At 49.1% G+C, this 20,259-nt stretch overlaps 25 non-coding genes across 25 annotated transcripts; all 25 read left to right on the top strand.

Annotated features, from left to right (window-relative positions):
• The first annotated feature begins 67 nt into the window (after positions 1 to 67).
• On the top strand, positions 68 to 149 carry Trnas-cga (transfer RNA serine (anticodon CGA)). The gene has a single exon. It is a non-coding gene; the product is annotated as a tRNA-Ser (tRNA).
• A 739-nt stretch (positions 150 to 888) lies between these two features.
• Positions 889 to 970, top strand: Trnas-uga (transfer RNA serine (anticodon UGA)). Its single transcript has one exon. It is a non-coding gene; the product is annotated as a tRNA-Ser (tRNA).
• A 580-nt stretch (positions 971 to 1,550) lies between these two features.
• On the top strand, positions 1,551 to 1,623 carry Trnaf-gaa (transfer RNA phenylalanine (anticodon GAA)). The gene has a single exon. It is a non-coding gene; the product is annotated as a tRNA-Phe (tRNA).
• Positions 1,624 to 2,163: 540 nt separating this feature from the next.
• On the top strand, positions 2,164 to 2,236 carry Trnak-uuu (transfer RNA lysine (anticodon UUU)). The gene has a single exon. It is a non-coding gene; the product is annotated as a tRNA-Lys (tRNA).
• A 138-nt stretch (positions 2,237 to 2,374) lies between these two features.
• On the top strand, positions 2,375 to 2,456 carry Trnas-cga (transfer RNA serine (anticodon CGA)). The gene has a single exon. It is a non-coding gene; the product is annotated as a tRNA-Ser (tRNA).
• A 740-nt stretch (positions 2,457 to 3,196) lies between these two features.
• Trnas-uga (transfer RNA serine (anticodon UGA)) lies at positions 3,197 to 3,278 on the top strand. The gene has a single exon. It is a non-coding gene; the product is annotated as a tRNA-Ser (tRNA).
• Positions 3,279 to 3,858: 580 nt separating this feature from the next.
• On the top strand, positions 3,859 to 3,931 carry Trnaf-gaa (transfer RNA phenylalanine (anticodon GAA)). The gene has a single exon. It is a non-coding gene; the product is annotated as a tRNA-Phe (tRNA).
• Positions 3,932 to 4,471: 540 nt separating this feature from the next.
• Positions 4,472 to 4,544, top strand: Trnak-uuu (transfer RNA lysine (anticodon UUU)). The gene has a single exon. It is a non-coding gene; the product is annotated as a tRNA-Lys (tRNA).
• A 138-nt stretch (positions 4,545 to 4,682) lies between these two features.
• Positions 4,683 to 4,764, top strand: Trnas-cga (transfer RNA serine (anticodon CGA)). Its single transcript has one exon. It is a non-coding gene; the product is annotated as a tRNA-Ser (tRNA).
• Positions 4,765 to 5,504: 740 nt separating this feature from the next.
• Positions 5,505 to 5,586, top strand: Trnas-uga (transfer RNA serine (anticodon UGA)). Its single transcript has one exon. It is a non-coding gene; the product is annotated as a tRNA-Ser (tRNA).
• A 580-nt stretch (positions 5,587 to 6,166) lies between these two features.
• Positions 6,167 to 6,239, top strand: Trnaf-gaa (transfer RNA phenylalanine (anticodon GAA)). The gene has a single exon. It is a non-coding gene; the product is annotated as a tRNA-Phe (tRNA).
• A 540-nt stretch (positions 6,240 to 6,779) lies between these two features.
• Trnak-uuu (transfer RNA lysine (anticodon UUU)) lies at positions 6,780 to 6,852 on the top strand. The gene has a single exon. It is a non-coding gene; the product is annotated as a tRNA-Lys (tRNA).
• A 138-nt stretch (positions 6,853 to 6,990) lies between these two features.
• Trnas-cga (transfer RNA serine (anticodon CGA)) lies at positions 6,991 to 7,072 on the top strand. Its single transcript has one exon. It is a non-coding gene; the product is annotated as a tRNA-Ser (tRNA).
• A 740-nt stretch (positions 7,073 to 7,812) lies between these two features.
• Positions 7,813 to 7,894, top strand: Trnas-uga (transfer RNA serine (anticodon UGA)). Its single transcript has one exon. It is a non-coding gene; the product is annotated as a tRNA-Ser (tRNA).
• A 580-nt stretch (positions 7,895 to 8,474) lies between these two features.
• Trnaf-gaa (transfer RNA phenylalanine (anticodon GAA)) lies at positions 8,475 to 8,547 on the top strand. The gene has a single exon. It is a non-coding gene; the product is annotated as a tRNA-Phe (tRNA).
• A 540-nt stretch (positions 8,548 to 9,087) lies between these two features.
• Positions 9,088 to 9,160, top strand: Trnak-uuu (transfer RNA lysine (anticodon UUU)). Its single transcript has one exon. It is a non-coding gene; the product is annotated as a tRNA-Lys (tRNA).
• A 138-nt stretch (positions 9,161 to 9,298) lies between these two features.
• Trnas-cga (transfer RNA serine (anticodon CGA)) lies at positions 9,299 to 9,380 on the top strand. Its single transcript has one exon. It is a non-coding gene; the product is annotated as a tRNA-Ser (tRNA).
• Positions 9,381 to 10,120: 740 nt separating this feature from the next.
• Trnas-uga (transfer RNA serine (anticodon UGA)) lies at positions 10,121 to 10,202 on the top strand. The gene has a single exon. It is a non-coding gene; the product is annotated as a tRNA-Ser (tRNA).
• A 580-nt stretch (positions 10,203 to 10,782) lies between these two features.
• Trnaf-gaa (transfer RNA phenylalanine (anticodon GAA)) lies at positions 10,783 to 10,855 on the top strand. Its single transcript has one exon. It is a non-coding gene; the product is annotated as a tRNA-Phe (tRNA).
• A 6,628-nt stretch (positions 10,856 to 17,483) lies between these two features.
• On the top strand, positions 17,484 to 17,556 carry Trnak-uuu (transfer RNA lysine (anticodon UUU)). Its single transcript has one exon. It is a non-coding gene; the product is annotated as a tRNA-Lys (tRNA).
• A 138-nt stretch (positions 17,557 to 17,694) lies between these two features.
• Trnas-cga (transfer RNA serine (anticodon CGA)) lies at positions 17,695 to 17,776 on the top strand. Its single transcript has one exon. It is a non-coding gene; the product is annotated as a tRNA-Ser (tRNA).
• Positions 17,777 to 18,516: 740 nt separating this feature from the next.
• Trnas-uga (transfer RNA serine (anticodon UGA)) lies at positions 18,517 to 18,598 on the top strand. The gene has a single exon. It is a non-coding gene; the product is annotated as a tRNA-Ser (tRNA).
• A 580-nt stretch (positions 18,599 to 19,178) lies between these two features.
• Trnaf-gaa (transfer RNA phenylalanine (anticodon GAA)) lies at positions 19,179 to 19,251 on the top strand. The gene has a single exon. It is a non-coding gene; the product is annotated as a tRNA-Phe (tRNA).
• A 540-nt stretch (positions 19,252 to 19,791) lies between these two features.
• On the top strand, positions 19,792 to 19,864 carry Trnak-uuu (transfer RNA lysine (anticodon UUU)). The gene has a single exon. It is a non-coding gene; the product is annotated as a tRNA-Lys (tRNA).
• A 138-nt stretch (positions 19,865 to 20,002) lies between these two features.
• Trnas-cga (transfer RNA serine (anticodon CGA)) lies at positions 20,003 to 20,084 on the top strand. Its single transcript has one exon. It is a non-coding gene; the product is annotated as a tRNA-Ser (tRNA).
• The last annotated feature ends 175 nt before the right edge of the window (positions 20,085 to 20,259 follow it).

Below are 20,259 nucleotides of genomic sequence, written 5' to 3'. Positions count from 1 at the left end.
CGTTTTCTGACACCACAGTGCTTTAAACGGTAGCAGTTGCATGTGTCCGGAGAACACCGCGCTAACGGCAGTCGTGGCCGAGTGGTTAAGGCGTCTGACTCGAAATCAGATTCCCTCTGGGAGCGTAGGTTCGAATCCTACCGTGTGCGTGCGATTTTGCGTAAAGAGGAGCAAACATTTTCGCACACATGTGACATGTGTGGGCGAATGCGGGTGCAAACCAGTGACGCCATTCTCAACAAGACGAAAATTTCCGTTTTAAGAATACTGAGTTTTCGCGACGACCGCTGCTTACTCTGGCTATCGGTTCACCTCACACTGACACTGACGCTGGGACTGCAGAAAGCCGTCGCTGAGATCGTGAGTACACAGATGTGCTCGAAAGTGATGGACAGAGCGAACATCTCATTTTCTTTTTAAGAATCGCAATTTCAATCACTCGAGTGCGGCAAAAGCAGTGGTGCAGCGTTTCTTTTCTTAAGATCTCGCAGCTGCTTGGAGGTATGTCCATCGTTTTAAGACGGCAGAAAACTAGCGTCAGCGGTGCGTCAGTGGGAAGTCTGTGAAGTCGCCATTGGAGCCGTAAGCCAGTAATTACGACATGCGAATCACTCGCACACCACGCAGCTGTACGATAATGCTCTTGCGTGGGTCCGCATAGCTGAGTCGGTAGAGCGTTAGGTTTTCAACCGAAGGGCCTGGGTTCAAGTCCCTGTCTGGGCGAAAATTAATACACCTGGGTTCAAGTCCCTGTCTGGGCGAAAATTAATACACTTTCGTAACGGCTAATGGAAACCGTACAGGAAAGAGTGAGGCCACGCCGTTTTCTGCCACCAGATTGCTTCTAAAGATGGCGGTTTCAGTTGTCGGGAGTCGCTTCCGCCACCGGCAGTCGTGGCCGAGTGGTTAAGGCGTCTGACTTGAAATCAGATTCCCTCTGGGAGCGTAGGTTCGAGTCCTGCCGACTGCGAAAATTTTCTCGCTCTCAAATGGCGGACGTTCAGCTGCATCCTAGCAGTTGCGTCACTACTAAACACGTGGGTCACCAGCAATGTGCAGTGCTATTTGATCCAGGGCGCAGCGCTACAGTCGCGCCCAGAAGCCGCAGCTCATCTCCGCGTCTCACAGGCGTCCACCAGGTGTTAGTACAAGTGTCGCCTCACTGGGCAGTGCAGATGTGTCCATTTTAGCTTGCAGACGATGACGTGTGAGCTAACGCAAGTCGAATGTTTTACCGTGTGTATCTGCAAGATACTGCCTCTCATACGGTGGAGAGACTCACTCCTTCTTGTGTCTCGTTCTCCGCACACGAGTTGCCCCTGGCATCGATATAGCACGGGTTTTCTAGCGTCAGCGAAGTCAATATTACACGAATCGAGTCGACATGTTTGCTTGTTACGATGACGGAAGAAGAAGAAATGTGTGTGTAACTTCACTGCATCGGTTGCTCGCCTTTCAGCGCCCCTGTGTCTGATCAGACGAAGGTGACTGTGAAATTGGCAACGAGGCAGAGGTTAATGAAAACATGCAAATGACAACCTTCACCGTCAGCCGAAATAGCTCAGTTGGGAGAGCGTTAGACTGAAGATCTAAAGGTCCCTGGTTCGATCCCGGGTTTCGGCACCGATTCGTTTTGATGCGACGCCAATGGAATTACTCTGCGTTTGTGATAATGCAACTACCGCTGACAACAAAAATGACTCTCTCCTGTAGCTGTTCTGGTTGTCTAGTGCATGCCATAAGAGGAACTCACTAGACAACTAACTCCCCTAGAAGCAAAAGAATTAAAAATATCCTACCGACTGCATTCCTTTTTCTGTGTCAGGTGGTGAAGAACGTCTTCAACGGAACCGTGAAATGAGCGAAAGCGTGGGAAACATTGCATTCGAAATGCTTGTGAATTTTCCAATTGCCCAGTGAGTGTCGACAAAACACGTAAATTCTCTGCTCCAACGTATGAGACGTAACAACTGGTGCAATTTGTTGTTGCATCATGTGCCAGCAGTCTTCGATAGTGTGTTACGAGCTTAGCGCGATAAGTTTGTAGACAGCATTTAGGCGACGTTTTATTTGTTAACGGCCCCATACAGCGATTGCACAACAGTAAAGGACATGAGTCAATGTATAGTTGTGCGTCGTGGGAGGTTTTGCAGCCTCGTGTGAGCTCGGATAGCTCAGTCGGTAGAGCATTAGGCTTTTAACCTAAGGGCCCCGGTTTCAAGTCCCTGTCCAGGCGGAAATTTTAATACTTTGGTAGCGATTCGTCTGGTAGCGGTGGAGACGCTACAGAAAATAATGCAGCTACGCCGTTTTCTGACACCACAGTGCTTTAAACGGTAGCAGTTGCATGTGTCCGGAGAACACCGCGCTAACGGCAGTCGTGGCCGAGTGGTTAAGGCGTCTGACTCGAAATCAGATTCCCTCTGGGAGCGTAGGTTCGAATCCTACCGTGTGCGTGCGATTTTGCGTAAAGAGGAGCAAACATTTTCGCACACATGTGACATGTGTGGGCGAATGCGGGTGCAAACCAGTGACGCCATTCTCAACAAGACGAAAATTTCCGTTTTAAGAATACTGAGTTTTCGCGACGACCGCTGCTTACTCTGGCTATCGGTTCACCTCACACTGACACTGACGCTGGGACTGCAGAAAGCCGTCGCTGAGATCGTGAGTACACAGATGTGCTCGAAAGTGATGGACAGAGCGAACATCTCATTTTCTTTTTAAGAATCGCAATTTCAATCACTCGAGTGCGGCAAAAGCAGTGGTGCAGCGTTTCTTTTCTTAAGATCTCGCAGCTGCTTGGAGGTATGTCCATCGTTTTAAGACGGCAGAAAACTAGCGTCAGCGGTGCGTCAGTGGGAAGTCTGTGAAGTCGCCATTGGAGCCGTAAGCCAGTAATTACGACATGCGAATCACTCGCACACCACGCAGCTGTACGATAATGCTCTTGCGTGGGTCCGCATAGCTGAGTCGGTAGAGCGTTAGGTTTTCAACCGAAGGGTCCTGGGTTCAAGTCCCTGTCTGGGCGAAAATTAATACACCTGGGTTCAAGTCCCTGTCTGGGCGAAAATTAATACACTTTCGTAACGGCTAATGGAAACCGTACAGGAAAGAGTGAGGCCACGCCGTTTTCTGCCACCAGATTGCTTCTAAAGATGGCGGTTTCAGTTGTCGGGAGTCGCTTCCGCCACCGGCAGTCGTGGCCGAGTGGTTAAGGCGTCTGACTTGAAATCAGATTCCCTCTGGGAGCGTAGGTTCGAGTCCTGCCGACTGCGAAAATTTTCTCGCTCTCAAATGGCGGACGTTCAGCTGCATCCTAGCAGTTGCGTCACTACTAAACACGTGGGTCACCAGCAATGTGCAGTGCTATTTGATCCAGGGCGCAGCGCTACAGTCGCGCCCAGAAGCCGCAGCTCATCTCCGCGTCTCACAGGCGTCCACCAGGTGTTAGTACAAGTGTCGCCTCACTGGGCAGTGCAGATGTGTCCATTTTAGCTTGCAGACGATGACGTGTGAGCTAACGCAAGTCGAATGTTTTACCGTGTGTATCTGCAAGATACTGCCTCTCATACGGTGGAGAGACTCACTCCTTCTTGTGTCTCGTTCTCCGCACACGAGTTGCCCCTGGCATCGATATAGCACGGGTTTTCTAGCGTCAGCGAAGTCAATATTACACGAATCGAGTCGACATGTTTGCTTGTTACGATGACGGAAGAAGAAGAAATGTGTGTGTAACTTCACTGCATCGGTTGCTCGCCTTTCAGCGCCCCTGTGTCTGATCAGACGAAGGTGACTGTGAAATTGGCAACGAGGCAGAGGTTAATGAACACATGCAAATGACAACCTTCACCGTCAGCCGAAATAGCTCAGTTGGGAGAGCGTTAGACTGAAGATCTAAAGGTCCCTGGTTCGATCCCGGGTTTCGGCACCGATTCGTTTTGATGCGACGCCAATGGAATTACTCTGCGTTTGTGATAATGCAACTACCGCTGACAACAAAAATGACTCTCTCCTGTAGCTGTTCTGGTTGTCTAGTGCATGCCATAAGAGGAACTCACTAGACAACTAACTCCCCTAGAAGCAAAAGAATTAAAAATATCCTACCGACTGCATTCCTTTTTCTGTGTCAGGTGGTGAAGAACGTCTTCAACGGAACCGTGAAATGAGCGAAAGCGTGGGAAACATTGCATTCGAAATGCTTGTGAATTTTCCAATTGCCCAGTGAGTGTCGACAAAACACGTAAATTCTCTGCTCCAACGTATGAGACGTAACAACTGGTGCAATTTGTTGTTGCATCATGTGCCAGCAGTCTTCGATAGTGTGTTACGAGCTTAGCGCGATAAGTTTGTAGACAGCATTTAGGCGACGTTTTATTTGTTAACGGCCCCATACAGCGATTGCACAACAGTAAAGGACATGAGTCAATGTATAGTTGTGCGTCGTGGGAGGTTTTGCAGCCTCGTGTGAGCTCGGATAGCTCAGTCGGTAGAGCATTAGGCTTTTAACCTAAGGGCCCCGGTTTCAAGTCCCTGTCCAGGCGGAAATTTTAATACTTTGGTAGCGATTCGTCTGGTAGCGGTGGAGACGCTACAGAAAATAATGCAGCTACGCCGTTTTCTGACACCACAGTGCTTTAAACGGTAGCAGTTGCATGTGTCCGGAGAACACCGCGCTAACGGCAGTCGTGGCCGAGTGGTTAAGGCGTCTGACTCGAAATCAGATTCCCTCTGGGAGCGTAGGTTCGAATCCTACCGTGTGCGTGCGATTTTGCGTAAAGAGGAGCAAACATTTTCGCACACATGTGACATGTGTGGGCGAATGCGGGTGCAAACCAGTGACGCCATTCTCAACAAGACGAAAATTTCCGTTTTAAGAATACTGAGTTTTCGCGACGACCGCTGCTTACTCTGGCTATCGGTTCACCTCACACTGACACTGACGCTGGGACTGCAGAAAGCCGTCGCTGAGATCGTGAGTACACAGATGTGCTCGAAAGTGATGGACAGAGCGAACATCTCATTTTCTTTTTAAGAATCGCAATTTCAATCACTCGAGTGCGGCAAAAGCAGTGGTGCAGCGTTTCTTTTCTTAAGATCTCGCAGCTGCTTGGAGGTATGTCCATCGTTTTAAGACGGCAGAAAACTAGCGTCAGCGGTGCGTCAGTGGGAAGTCTGTGAAGTCGCCATTGGAGCCGTAAGCCAGTAATTACGACATGCGAATCACTCGCACACCACGCAGCTGTACGATAATGCTCTTGCGTGGGTCCGCATAGCTGAGTCGGTAGAGCGTTAGGTTTTCAACCGAAGGGTCCTGGGTTCAAGTCCCTGTCTGGGCGAAAATTAATACACCTGGGTTCAAGTCCCTGTCTGGGCGAAAATTAATACACTTTCGTAACGGCTAATGGAAACCGTACAGGAAAGAGTGAGGCCACGCCGTTTTCTGCCACCAGATTGCTTCTAAAGATGGCGGTTTCAGTTGTCGGGAGTCGCTTCCGCCACCGGCAGTCGTGGCCGAGTGGTTAAGGCGTCTGACTTGAAATCAGATTCCCTCTGGGAGCGTAGGTTCGAGTCCTGCCGACTGCGAAAATTTTCTCGCTCTCAAATGGCGGACGTTCAGCTGCATCCTAGCAGTTGCGTCACTACTAAACACGTGGGTCACCAGCAATGTGCAGTGCTATTTGATCCAGGGCGCAGCGCTACAGTCGCGCCCAGAAGCCGCAGCTCATCTCCGCGTCTCACAGGCGTCCACCAGGTGTTAGTACAAGTGTCGCCTCACTGGGCAGTGCAGATGTGTCCATTTTAGCTTGCAGACGATGACGTGTGAGCTAACGCAAGTCGAATGTTTTACCGTGTGTATCTGCAAGATACTGCCTCTCATACGGTGGAGAGACTCACTCCTTCTTGTGTCTCGTTCTCCGCACACGAGTTGCCCCTGGCATCGATATAGCACGGGTTTTCTAGCGTCAGCGAAGTCAATATTACACGAATCGAGTCGACATGTTTGCTTGTTACGATGACGGAAGAAGAAGAAATGTGTGTGTAACTTCACTGCATCGGTTGCTCGCCTTTCAGCGCCCCTGTGTCTGATCAGACGAAGGTGACTGTGAAATTGGCAACGAGGCAGAGGTTAATGAACACATGCAAATGACAACCTTCACCGTCAGCCGAAATAGCTCAGTTGGGAGAGCGTTAGACTGAAGATCTAAAGGTCCCTGGTTCGATCCCGGGTTTCGGCACCGATTCGTTTTGATGCGACGCCAATGGAATTACTCTGCGTTTGTGATAATGCAACTACCGCTGACAACAAAAATGACTCTCTCCTGTAGCTGTTCTGGTTGTCTAGTGCATGCCATAAGAGGAACTCACTAGACAACTAACTCCCCTAGAAGCAAAAGAATTAAAAATATCCTACCGACTGCATTCCTTTTTCTGTGTCAGGTGGTGAAGAACGTCTTCAACGGAACCGTGAAATGAGCGAAAGCGTGGGAAACATTGCATTCGAAATGCTTGTGAATTTTCCAATTGCCCAGTGAGTGTCGACAAAACACGTAAATTCTCTGCTCCAACGTATGAGACGTAACAACTGGTGCAATTTGTTGTTGCATCATGTGCCAGCAGTCTTCGATAGTGTGTTACGAGCTTAGCGCGATAAGTTTGTAGACAGCATTTAGGCGACGTTTTATTTGTTAACGGCCCCATACAGCGATTGCACAACAGTAAAGGACATGAGTCAATGTATAGTTGTGCGTCGTGGGAGGTTTTGCAGCCTCGTGTGAGCTCGGATAGCTCAGTCGGTAGAGCATTAGGCTTTTAACCTAAGGGCCCCGGTTTCAAGTCCCTGTCCAGGCGGAAATTTTAATACTTTGGTAGCGATTCGTCTGGTAGCGGTGGAGACGCTACAGAAAATAATGCAGCTACGCCGTTTTCTGACACCACAGTGCTTTAAACGGTAGCAGTTGCATGTGTCCGGAGAACACCGCGCTAACGGCAGTCGTGGCCGAGTGGTTAAGGCGTCTGACTCGAAATCAGATTCCCTCTGGGAGCGTAGGTTCGAATCCTACCGTGTGCGTGCGATTTTGCGTAAAGAGGAGCAAACATTTTCGCACACATGTGACATGTGTGGGCGAATGCGGGTGCAAACCAGTGACGCCATTCTCAACAAGACGAAAATTTCCGTTTTAAGAATACTGAGTTTTCGCGACGACCGCTGCTTACTCTGGCTATCGGTTCACCTCACACTGACACTGACGCTGGGACTGCAGAAAGCCGTCGCTGAGATCGTGAGTACACAGATGTGCTCGAAAGTGATGGACAGAGCGAACATCTCATTTTCTTTTTAAGAATCGCAATTTCAATCACTCGAGTGCGGCAAAAGCAGTGGTGCAGCGTTTCTTTTCTTAAGATCTCGCAGCTGCTTGGAGGTATGTCCATCGTTTTAAGACGGCAGAAAACTAGCGTCAGCGGTGCGTCAGTGGGAAGTCTGTGAAGTCGCCATTGGAGCCGTAAGCCAGTAATTACGACATGCGAATCACTCGCACACCACGCAGCTGTACGATAATGCTCTTGCGTGGGTCCGCATAGCTGAGTCGGTAGAGCGTTAGGTTTTCAACCGAAGGGTCCTGGGTTCAAGTCCCTGTCTGGGCGAAAATTAATACACCTGGGTTCAAGTCCCTGTCTGGGCGAAAATTAATACACTTTCGTAACGGCTAATGGAAACCGTACAGGAAAGAGTGAGGCCACGCCGTTTTCTGCCACCAGATTGCTTCTAAAGATGGCGGTTTCAGTTGTCGGGAGTCGCTTCCGCCACCGGCAGTCGTGGCCGAGTGGTTAAGGCGTCTGACTTGAAATCAGATTCCCTCTGGGAGCGTAGGTTCGAGTCCTGCCGACTGCGAAAATTTTCTCGCTCTCAAATGGCGGACGTTCAGCTGCATCCTAGCAGTTGCGTCACTACTAAACACGTGGGTCACCAGCAATGTGCAGTGCTATTTGATCCAGGGCGCAGCGCTACAGTCGCGCCCAGAAGCCGCAGCTCATCTCCGCGTCTCACAGGCGTCCACCAGGTGTTAGTACAAGTGTCGCCTCACTGGGCAGTGCAGATGTGTCCATTTTAGCTTGCAGACGATGACGTGTGAGCTAACGCAAGTCGAATGTTTTACCGTGTGTATCTGCAAGATACTGCCTCTCATACGGTGGAGAGACTCACTCCTTCTTGTGTCTCGTTCTCCGCACACGAGTTGCCCCTGGCATCGATATAGCACGGGTTTTCTAGCGTCAGCGAAGTCAATATTACACGAATCGAGTCGACATGTTTGCTTGTTACGATGACGGAAGAAGAAGAAATGTGTGTGTAACTTCACTGCATCGGTTGCTCGCCTTTCAGCGCCCCTGTGTCTGATCAGACGAAGGTGACTGTGAAATTGGCAACGAGGCAGAGGTTAATGAACACATGCAAATGACAACCTTCACCGTCAGCCGAAATAGCTCAGTTGGGAGAGCGTTAGACTGAAGATCTAAAGGTCCCTGGTTCGATCCCGGGTTTCGGCACCGATTCGTTTTGATGCGACGCCAATGGAATTACTCTGCGTTTGTGATAATGCAACTACCGCTGACAACAAAAATGACTCTCTCCTGTAGCTGTTCTGGTTGTCTAGTGCATGCCATAAGAGGAACTCACTAGACAACTAACTCCCCTAGAAGCAAAAGAATTAAAAATATCCTACCGACTGCATTCCTTTTTCTGTGTCAGGTGGTGAAGAACGTCTTCAACGGAACCGTGAAATGAGCGAAAGCGTGGGAAACATTGCATTCGAAATGCTTGTGAATTTTCCAATTGCCCAGTGAGTGTCGACAAAACACGTAAATTCTCTGCTCCAACGTATGAGACGTAACAACTGGTGCAATTTGTTGTTGCATCATGTGCCAGCAGTCTTCGATAGTGTGTTACGAGCTTAGCGCGATAAGTTTGTAGACAGCATTTAGGCGACGTTTTATTTGTTAACGGCCCCATACAGCGATTGCACAACAGTAAAGGACATGAGTCAATGTATAGTTGTGCGTCGTGGGAGGTTTTGCAGCCTCGTGTGAGCTCGGATAGCTCAGTCGGTAGAGCATTAGGCTTTTAACCTAAGGGCCCCGGTTTCAAGTCCCTGTCCAGGCGGAAATTTTAATACTTTGGTAGCGATTCGTCTGGTAGCGGTGGAGACGCTACAGAAAATAATGCAGCTACGCCGTTTTCTGACACCACAGTGCTTTAAACGGTAGCAGTTGCATGTGTCCGGAGAACACCGCGCTAACGGCAGTCGTGGCCGAGTGGTTAAGGCGTCTGACTCGAAATCAGATTCCCTCTGGGAGCGTAGGTTCGAATCCTACCGTGTGCGTGCGATTTTGCGTAAAGAGGAGCAAACATTTTCGCACACATGTGACATGTGTGGGCGAATGCGGGTGCAAACCAGTGACGCCATTCTCAACAAGACGAAAATTTCCGTTTTAAGAATACTGAGTTTTCGCGACGACCGCTGCTTACTCTGGCTATCGGTTCACCTCACACTGACACTGACGCTGGGACTGCAGAAAGCCGTCGCTGAGATCGTGAGTACACAGATGTGCTCGAAAGTGATGGACAGAGCGAACATCTCATTTTCTTTTTAAGAATCGCAATTTCAATCACTCGAGTGCGGCAAAAGCAGTGGTGCAGCGTTTCTTTTCTTAAGATCTCGCAGCTGCTTGGAGGTATGTCCATCGTTTTAAGACGGCAGAAAACTAGCGTCAGCGGTGCGTCAGTGGGAAGTCTGTGAAGTCGCCATTGGAGCCGTAAGCCAGTAATTACGACATGCGAATCACTCGCACACCACGCAGCTGTACGATAATGCTCTTGCGTGGGTCCGCATAGCTGAGTCGGTAGAGCGTTAGGTTTTCAACCGAAGGGTCCTGGGTTCAAGTCCCTGTCTGGGCGAAAATTAATACACCTGGGTTCAAGTCCCTGTCTGGGCGAAAATTAATACACTTTCGTAACGGCTAATGGAAACCGTACAGGAAAGAGTGAGGCCACGCCGTTTTCTGCCACCAGATTGCTTCTAAAGATGGCGGTTTCAGTTGTCGGGAGTCGCTTCCGCCACCGGCAGTCGTGGCCGAGTGGTTAAGGCGTCTGACTTGAAATCAGATTCCCTCTGGGAGCGTAGGTTCGAGTCCTGCCGACTGCGAAAATTTTCTCGCTCTCAAATGGCGGACGTTCAGCTGCATCCTAGCAGTTGCGTCACTACTAAACACGTGGGTCACCAGCAATGTGCAGTGCTATTTGATCCAGGGCGCAGCGCTACAGTCGCGCCCAGAAGCCGCAGCTCATCTCCGCGTCTCACAGGCGTCCACCAGGTGTTAGTACAAGTGTCGCCTCACTGGGCAGTGCAGATGTGTCCATTTTAGCTTGCAGACGATGACGTGTGAGCTAACGCAAGTCGAATGTTTTACCGTGTGTATCTGCAAGATACTGCCTCTCATACGGTGGAGAGACTCACTCCTTCTTGTGTCTCGTTCTCCGCACACGAGTTGCCCCTGGCATCGATATAGCACGGGTTTTCTAGCGTCAGCGAAGTCAATATTACACGAATCGAGTCGACATGTTTGCTTGTTACGATGACGGAAGAAGAAGAAATGTGTGTGTAACTTCACTGCATCGGTTGCTCGCCTTTCAGCGCCCCTGTGTCTGATCAGACGAAGGTGACTGTGAAATTGGCAACGAGGCAGAGGTTAATGAACACATGCAAATGACAACCTTCACCGTCAGCCGAAATAGCTCAGTTGGGAGAGCGTTAGACTGAAGATCTAAAGGTCCCTGGTTCGATCCCGGGTTTCGGCACCGATTCGTTTTGATGCGACGCCAATGGAATTACTCTGCGTTTGTGATAATGCAACTACCGCTGACAACAAAAATGACTCTCTCCTGTAGCTGTTCTGGTTGTCTAGTGCATGCCATAAGAGGAACTCACTAGACAACTAACTCCCCTAGAAGCAAAAGAATTAAAAATATCCTACCGACTGCATTCCTTTTTCTGTGTCAGGTGGTGAAGAACGTCTTCAACGGAACCGTGAAATGAGCGAAAGCGTGGGAAACATTGCATTCGAAATGCTTGTGAATTTTCCAATTGCCCAGTGAGTATGGGCCGCCGTTTGGCCTACATCGTTAGCGCTCAGACCGCTACGCCAGAGGTCTCGGGTTCGATTCCTCCTCCGGTACTTCTTTCAGTTCCGCTTTAGACGCCGTGCAGTGTGGACGTGGCTAGTCTTCCGCTCCGCCGTAGCGTTACGTATAGTGGACTATCGTTTTTGTTTACGTGTTGTGTTGCAACTTCTGTGAGTGTTTCTCCGTCGTTGTTTCGTACCTTGTGTTACTTTCTGTCCTTATTTCAGTGTGTTGTGTGTAGCGGTTTCGACCGCATATTTTGAAAATGTCGTCCCAGGTTATTCCTCGTCAGGCTACAGTTAGTTTTACTTTCGACAAGTCAACCCGCAATGTGCAACCTAGTTCCCTTGAGATTCATGATTGGTTGGTAGATACCTTTGGTGTTCATTCGGATCAGGTGCACACTGCTTATTTTGATACCGAACTGTATGTTTTCTTTGTTAAGTTCATGGACCCACTTCAGGTTGATAAAATTCTTTCTAAATATGGTCATCAAGTTCTCTTTCGGCATCGGGATGATTCTGTAAGTACCGTTCTGCTTTCCAATGCTTCCATCACGTATACCAATGTTCGTGTTTACAACCTTCCACCGGAGGTGGATAATGTCTATCTTAAGGAGGGTCTACAAAAGTATGGTGATGTAAAGAGCATTCGCCTTGAACGCTGGTCAAGCCAACATCGTCTGCAATGTTACAGTGGTATTCGTTCAGTCGAAATGCACATTAAGCAGAATATTCCATCTCACCTGCAGATCGGTGGATATCGTGTCCATGTAACATATAGTGGTCAGGTTGGCACCTGTTTTTTGTGCAATGAAAGTGGTCACGTGCGTACTGACTGTCCGCGGAGGGTTTTTGTTTTAAAAAATTCTCTCGAACAGCGTCGCAAGTTAACGGTCGCTGACCTCGTTGCAGGTGGTTCTGCTCTTGGTGGAGCACAGTCCAGTGGTAGTAGCGCCCCGCCACAGGTTTTGCGCAACCCTGACACAGAATTTCCTCCTTTGCGTGCTAAATCTGATGTTGTTCCGTCTGTCCCTCAGGTGGGTGTGCCACTTTTGAATAATAAGAGGCGTCGCCCACACGATGGAAATAGTACGGATGAGGATCTCCCTGAGATGCCCCAGTCCGAGCAACCGGCATCCTCCGAGCCACTGTGTACTGTAGCTGCTCCCTGCCCTCCTGAGGTAGCGGTTCCGGTGGCGGCTGCTGGCGCCCCTCCGGCCTCCGACGCAGCTTCTCTCGAGTCGGGTCGTCGGTCGGGCCTGTTGGCGCCGTCTTCCGAACCGACTTCGATGTCACAACAAGTGGAGCCGCGACAACTTCCTGCTTCGCTGCCCCATACCTCTGCCAGCGGAGCTGCTCCGCTTCCTTCCCACTCTGCGGCCTCGGACCTTCCTGCTCACGTTTCGCCTCCGTGCAGTCCATGTTTGCCGGAAGCTAGTGCAGGTGTTGACCATTCCGTTTCGTCGGATGTTTCCGCCGCGACCCCGGATCCCGCATGTGGACCGGCGCGGGTGGTGTCGGATACAGAACTTGACCCTCCTACGTCACCGGCGGCTGAAGCTTCCTTGCCCGTCAGCCGACGCAAGTTACGCGTTCAGCCGAACGTTAATGCTGTTCGTAAAAAACCGAAACGTAAGGGATCCGCGGAACGGGGTAGCAGTCCCCCTCCCTCGGATGCCTCCGTCACCCCTGCTATGGACTGTGACGCTGGTGCGTCGGTGTAGGTGATTTCTTTTCTCGCTTTTCTCTCTATGGTTCAAGCATACACCTTTCTTACCTTAAATGTTAACCGTATTGAGTCCGACGTTCGCATTGCCTCTTTGCGGCAGTTTATTTACGACGCCTGTGCGGACGTAGTGTTTTTGCAGGAAGTGTTGTTTTCTGATCTCTCTCTACCTGGATTTCAAACTGCTTTTAATGTCGCGCCGGAATATTCAACAGGAACTGCTCTTTTCTTTCGAGAGGGCATTCCTATTACTGACATTGAATTCCTTGACTCTGGCCGTGGGATTGGTTGTCGTCTTTTTGATCTCCGCCTCGTTGTTTTGTATGCCCCCTCTGGTTCGGGTCACACTGTGGCTCGATCGCGCTTTTATAAAGAAGAGCTTATTTATCTTTTGCGCCAGAGTCCTCGGAGTCTCCTGCTCGGAGGCGATTTTAATTGTGTTTTACGCCCTGCAGACCAGTCCCCCAATTTTAATTATTGCCGTGATTTACATGACTTAGTTCGTACGATGCATCTGCGTGATGTTTGGGAACACAAATATCCAACCCTGGTGAAATATACGTTTTTTACCGGGTCCTCATGCAGTAGACTCGACAGATTCTATTTATCTGATTTTTTATGTGATAAAATTCTTTCTGTCGATGTTATTCCTACTAGTTTTTCTGACCATTGTGCTTTTACTGCAACTGTAAATCTTAGTCGCCAACCTGCAAAACTTTATCGTTCCCAGTGGATGTTAAATGTTTCCCACCTTGCCGACAGTGCTATGGATGATGTTATAAGTGGCGTGTGGGAGCGATGTCTTCGCTCTGTCCCGCGATACCCCTCCTTGCTGGTTTGGTGGACTGCGTTTGCCAAGCCCAAGATTCGTCAGACTTTGATTTTTTACTGTGCTGCAAGGGCGCGTGATTTTAAGAACACGTACGAATATTACTACTCTGTCCTGCGTGAACTATATGACGCGGCGGGTACCTCTCCTCTGCGGATCCATGATGTTCGTCGTATTAAAGCCAAGCTCTTGAGCCTTAAACGACGACAGATGGATGGTCTGCGAGTTAAGTCGAAACCTCACTCCCTTGTTGAAGGTGAACTGACATCCTTGTACCACCTGCTACGGCATCAGACTCGTCGTCGTCGCTCCTTCATCTCTTCTCTTACGGTGGATGATGGGCGACAGCTTATTGCACAGGAGGAAATGGTTCGTGCTCTCCATCAGTATTACACTAGTCTATATTCTGCCGATGATTCTGGTGAGTCTCTTTCGGATGATGTCCTTGGGGATCTAACTGCGACGATCGCGCCTGACGCGAACGGCGAATTTCTCCGGGAGTTCCAGGTAGATGATGTTTTCGATTTTATTGCTCGCTCTCCGTCCAGTAAATCGCCGGGTCCAGACGGCCTGCCTAAAGAATTTTATCTCCGTTTTTGGCCTCTTTTGGGTGGCATTTTTACGCAGATTTTAAATGAGATTGTCAGGGGGGTGGATGTGCCTGCCGATTTTAAAGTTGGGAAAATTGTTTTAATTCCGAAGTCCTCTGGTCGTTTATCTGCTGCCAATCTTCGTCCGCTCACATTGCTGAACTTTGACTACAAGACAGCTGCTAGAGCGCTCAATAGCCGGTTGTCTTCTCTGCTTCGGGGTGTGATTGGTGCACATCAATGTTGTTTTCATGATAGATCTATTCTGACACCAGTAGCCGAATATCGGGATGTTGTCTCGGTTGCGGCGGTTACAAACGTACATTGTGCCTTTGCCTTCCTTGATTTTTACAAGGCTTTTGATCACGTCAGTCATGTGTTTTTAGATCATGTTTTAGGTACAATAGGATTTAACGCTTCATCACGTGGTGTTCTTGGCAATTTGTATAGGGGAATAACAGCTCGGGTGTCAGTCAATGGGCAGCTGACGCCGCCCATTGCTATCCGCCGCGGAGTGCCTCAGGGTAGTCCGCTCTCTATGTCTTTATTCGTATTGTCCCTGGAACCGCTGCTTCGGACTATTGCTCTCAAGCTTCAGGGTATGTCCCTCTCTGGTGGGAAGCTCTCTGTTAAGGCATATGCGGATGATGTCGTGGTTCTCCTCCGTCAACGTGATGATATCCCGTTGTTGAAAGGGGCAGTTGATGCATACTGTCGTGTCTCTGGAGCGCGTCTCAATCAGGGTAAATGTAAGTTCCTTGATATTCGAGGATTTCGCGATGCTGATGTCCCTTGGGCCACTTTTGTCGATCGCCATACGTCCTTGGGGATTATCATTGATCGGTGTCCTCTAAAAATGGCGGCTCTCAATTGGAAATCTGTCACCGAGAAGATACAGGGGGCTCTGATGGTCCATGAGCAGCGCTCTGCTACCATTTTGCAAAAAGTCAGAATTTTAGACACCTACGTTCTATGTAAAGCTTATTATGTTGCTCAGCTGTTCCCACTTCCCATGATGGTGGCGAAAAGGTTGCGCCAATTGTCTAGCAGGTTTATATGGAAGGGCCATCTATTCAAGTTACGTTACGAGGTAATGACGAAACCGCGTATCTCCGGAGGCTTGGGCCTCTCTGACATTACTCGCAAGGCGTCTGCTTTGTACGTCCGCCGAACGACTCTAATTGTTACGCAAGAAGTGACTTCAATTACATCCAGGCTTTTTACTGTTGTGCGTCCGGCGAGCCTTGCTCCACCTGTCGATGTCGGACGCCTAAATTTTAAGCTGAAACACATTCGGGAGTTTTACATTGCGGTGAGTTACCTCGGTGACGTCTTCTTGCGGCGACCGGTGCCAACGACCAAGGGCTTGATTGCCCGCTGGGAGGGGCTGGCCGGTCCCAATCCAATAGAACTGGCGTCTCCATCCGTGTCCTGGAGGAACGTCTGGAAGAATGTTAGTCTGCCGATACACTCTATGGCCGTGGCGTCCACGTGGTATAGGGTAATAAATAATTTGGTTCCCACCAATGTACGACTGCACCGTATTGGTCTTTCTGACACGGACACCTGTACTCGGTGTAGTCTCCTGGATACCCTTGAACATCGATTCACCTGCTGTGGGCACCTTGCCAATTGGCGTTGGCTCAGGAAACAACTTGCTTTTGTCACTAGGTCTGCTGAAGCCGCTTATACTATTGACATCATCGTCCGGCCCGATTCCTCCTTTTTTCCGCGAACGAAGCTCCATACAGTCATGTGGTTGATTGGACATTTCGTACATTTTGTCATCAGTTGTCATGAAGACGATGGACACCTAGCGTTTCGGCAGTACATGCTTACTGCTTACTGGCAGCGCTTGCGATTGCCAGGCCTCCGTGATGATTTTGCAAATATGCTTAGCCTGACATTTGAAAGAGAGGGTGTTGGCTAAGGACACCTGTGTGAGCCATTTTCTTTTATACTGTTTCGGGATTTACCGCCTTTGTGTATGTTTCTTCTCTACATCCAGGACTGAAGTTTTCGTGGACCTTTAGGGCGCTCAAGAAAAAACAAACGAAAGACCACGAACCGAGACAGTAGAGGATAATACTACGCCCTTGTACAGGTGCCTTTCGGAAACAGGACGGTGGAGTCATCGTGGCCAGGCCTCGGGCTTCGACCCCTGCCCACCTTGCTTCCGCAGGCCTGAATCTCACTGTCACCTCTAACTTTACACAATGACAAAAAAAATATGAATTTATTATGCACTCCCAGTATATAAAAATTGAGGTACAAATCCACCCTTTGCTGTTTGCATTAGAAACCAATTATATCTTCTTTTTATTAAAGTGTGTGTGTGTGTGTGTGTGTCTGTGTGTGTGTGTGTGTGTGTGTATGTGTGTGTGTGTGTGTGTGTCTGTCTGTGTTCCCTTTGGACTTAAAAGAATGCTGTATAAAAAAAAAAAAAAAAAAAAAAAGTTGGTAGAGCGGTGATAAAATAAAAAAAAAAAAAAAAAAAAAAAATCACGTCGGGGAAAAAAAAAAAAAAAAAAAAAAAAAAAAAAAAAAAAAATAGCTCAGTTGGGAGAGCGTTAGACTGAAGATCTAAAGGTCCCTGGTTCGATCCCGGGTTTCGGCACCGATTCGTTTTGATGCGACGCCAATGGAATTACTCTGCGTTTGTGATAATGCAACTACCGCTGACAACAAAAATGACTCTCTCCTGTAGCTGTTCTGGTTGTCTAGTGCATGCCATAAGAGGAACTCACTAGACAACTAACTCCCCTAGAAGCAAAAGAATTAAAAATATCCTACCGACTGCATTCCTTTTTCTGTGTCAGGTGGTGAAGAACGTCTTCAACGGAACCGTGAAATGAGCGAAAGCGTGGGAAACATTGCATTCGAAATGCTTGTGAATTTTCCAATTGCCCAGTGAGTGTCGACAAAACACGTAAATTCTCTGCTCCAACGTATGAGACGTAACAACTGGTGCAATTTGTTGTTGCATCATGTGCCAGCAGTCTTCGATAGTGTGTTACGAGCTTAGCGCGATAAGTTTGTAGACAGCATTTAGGCGACGTTTTATTTGTTAACGGCCCCATACAGCGATTGCACAACAGTAAAGGACATGAGTCAATGTATAGTTGTGCGTCGTGGGAGGTTTTGCAGCCTCGTGTGAGCTCGGATAGCTCAGTCGGTAGAGCATTAGGCTTTTAACCTAAGGGCCCCGGTTTCAAGTCCCTGTCCAGGCGGAAATTTTAATACTTTGGTAGCGATTCGTCTGGTAGCGGTGGAGACGCTACAGAAAATAATGCAGCTACGCCGTTTTCTGACACCACAGTGCTTTAAACGGTAGCAGTTGCATGTGTCCGGAGAACACCGCGCTAACGGCAGTCGTGGCCGAGTGGTTAAGGCGTCTGACTCGAAATCAGATTCCCTCTGGGAGCGTAGGTTCGAATCCTACCGTGTGCGTGCGATTTTGCGTAAAGAGGAGCAAACATTTTCGCACACATGTGACATGTGTGGGCGAATGCGGGTGCAAACCAGTGACGCCATTCTCAACAAGACGAAAATTTCCGTTTTAAGAATACTGAGTTTTCGCGACGACCGCTGCTTACTCTGGCTATCGGTTCACCTCACACTGACACTGACGCTGGGACTGCAGAAAGCCGTCGCTGAGATCGTGAGTACACAGATGTGCTCGAAAGTGATGGACAGAGCGAACATCTCATTTTCTTTTTAAGAATCGCAATTTCAATCACTCGAGTGCGGCAAAAGCAGTGGTGCAGCGTTTCTTTTCTTAAGATCTCGCAGCTGCTTGGAGGTATGTCCATCGTTTTAAGACGGCAGAAAACTAGCGTCAGCGGTGCGTCAGTGGGAAGTCTGTGAAGTCGCCATTGGAGCCGTAAGCCAGTAATTACGACATGCGAATCACTCGCACACCACGCAGCTGTACGATAATGCTCTTGCGTGGGTCCGCATAGCTGAGTCGGTAGAGCGTTAGGTTTTCAACCGAAGGGTCCTGGGTTCAAGTCCCTGTCTGGGCGAAAATTAATACACCTGGGTTCAAGTCCCTGTCTGGGCGAAAATTAATACACTTTCGTAACGGCTAATGGAAACCGTACAGGAAAGAGTGAGGCCACGCCGTTTTCTGCCACCAGATTGCTTCTAAAGATGGCGGTTTCAGTTGTCGGGAGTCGCTTCCGCCACCGGCAGTCGTGGCCGAGTGGTTAAGGCGTCTGACTTGAAATCAGATTCCCTCTGGGAGCGTAGGTTCGAGTCCTGCCGACTGCGAAAATTTTCTCGCTCTCAAATGGCGGACGTTCAGCTGCATCCTAGCAGTTGCGTCACTACTAAACACGTGGGTCACCAGCAATGTGCAGTGCTATTTGATCCAGGGCGCAGCGCTACAGTCGCGCCCAGAAGCCGCAGCTCATCTCCGCGTCTCACAGGCGTCCACCAGGTGTTAGTACAAGTGTCGCCTCACTGGGCAGTGCAGATGTGTCCATTTTAGCTTGCAGACGATGACGTGTGAGCTAACGCAAGTCGAATGTTTTACCGTGTGTATCTGCAAGATACTGCCTCTCATACGGTGGAGAGACTCACTCCTTCTTGTGTCTCGTTCTCCGCACACGAGTTGCCCCTGGCATCGATATAGCACGGGTTTTCTAGCGTCAGCGAAGTCAATATTACACGAATCGAGTCGACATGTTTGCTTGTTACGATGACGGAAGAAGAAGAAATGTGTGTGTAACTTCACTGCATCGGTTGCTCGCCTTTCAGCGCCCCTGTGTCTGATCAGACGAAGGTGACTGTGAAATTGGCAACGAGGCAGAGGTTAATGAACACATGCAAATGACAACCTTCACCGTCAGCCGAAATAGCTCAGTTGGGAGAGCGTTAGACTGAAGATCTAAAGGTCCCTGGTTCGATCCCGGGTTTCGGCACCGATTCGTTTTGATGCGACGCCAATGGAATTACTCTGCGTTTGTGATAATGCAACTACCGCTGACAACAAAAATGACTCTCTCCTGTAGCTGTTCTGGTTGTCTAGTGCATGCCATAAGAGGAACTCACTAGACAACTAACTCCCCTAGAAGCAAAAGAATTAAAAATATCCTACCGACTGCATTCCTTTTTCTGTGTCAGGTGGTGAAGAACGTCTTCAACGGAACCGTGAAATGAGCGAAAGCGTGGGAAACATTGCATTCGAAATGCTTGTGAATTTTCCAATTGCCCAGTGAGTGTCGACAAAACACGTAAATTCTCTGCTCCAACGTATGAGACGTAACAACTGGTGCAATTTGTTGTTGCATCATGTGCCAGCAGTCTTCGATAGTGTGTTACGAGCTTAGCGCGATAAGTTTGTAGACAGCATTTAGGCGACGTTTTATTTGTTAACGGCCCCATACAGCGATTGCACAACAGTAAAGGACATGAGTCAATGTATAGTTGTGCGTCGTGGGAGGTTTTGCAGCCTCGTGTGAGCTCGGATAGCTCAGTCGGTAGAGCATTAGGCTTTTAACCTAAGGGCCCCGGTTTCAAGTCCCTGTCCAGGCGGAAATTTTAATACTTTGGTAGCGATTCGTCTGGTAGCGGTGGAGACGCTACAGAAAATAATGCAGCTACGCCGTTTTCTGACACCACAGTGCTTTAAACGGTAGCAGTTGCATGTGTCCGGAGAACACCGCGCTAACGGCAGTCGTGGCCGAGTGGTTAAGGCGTCTGACTCGAAATCAGATTCCCTCTGGGAGCGTAGGTTCGAATCCTACCGTGTGCGTGCGATTTTGCGTAAAGAGGAGCAAACATTTTCGCACACATGTGACATGTGTGGGCGAATGCGGGTGCAAACCAGTGACGCCATTCTCAACAAGACGAAAATTTCCGTTTTAAGAATACTGAGTTTTCGCGACGACCGCTGCTTACTCTGGCTATCGGTTCACCTCACACTGACA

Source organism: Schistocerca serialis, chromosome 4 (assembly GCF_023864345.2).
Source record: "Schistocerca serialis cubense isolate TAMUIC-IGC-003099 chromosome 4, iqSchSeri2.2, whole genome shotgun sequence".
In the NCBI taxonomy this organism is placed as follows: Eukaryota; Metazoa; Arthropoda; class Insecta; order Orthoptera; family Acrididae; genus Schistocerca; species Schistocerca serialis.
This window is presented reverse-complemented; position numbering and strand designations above follow the sequence as displayed.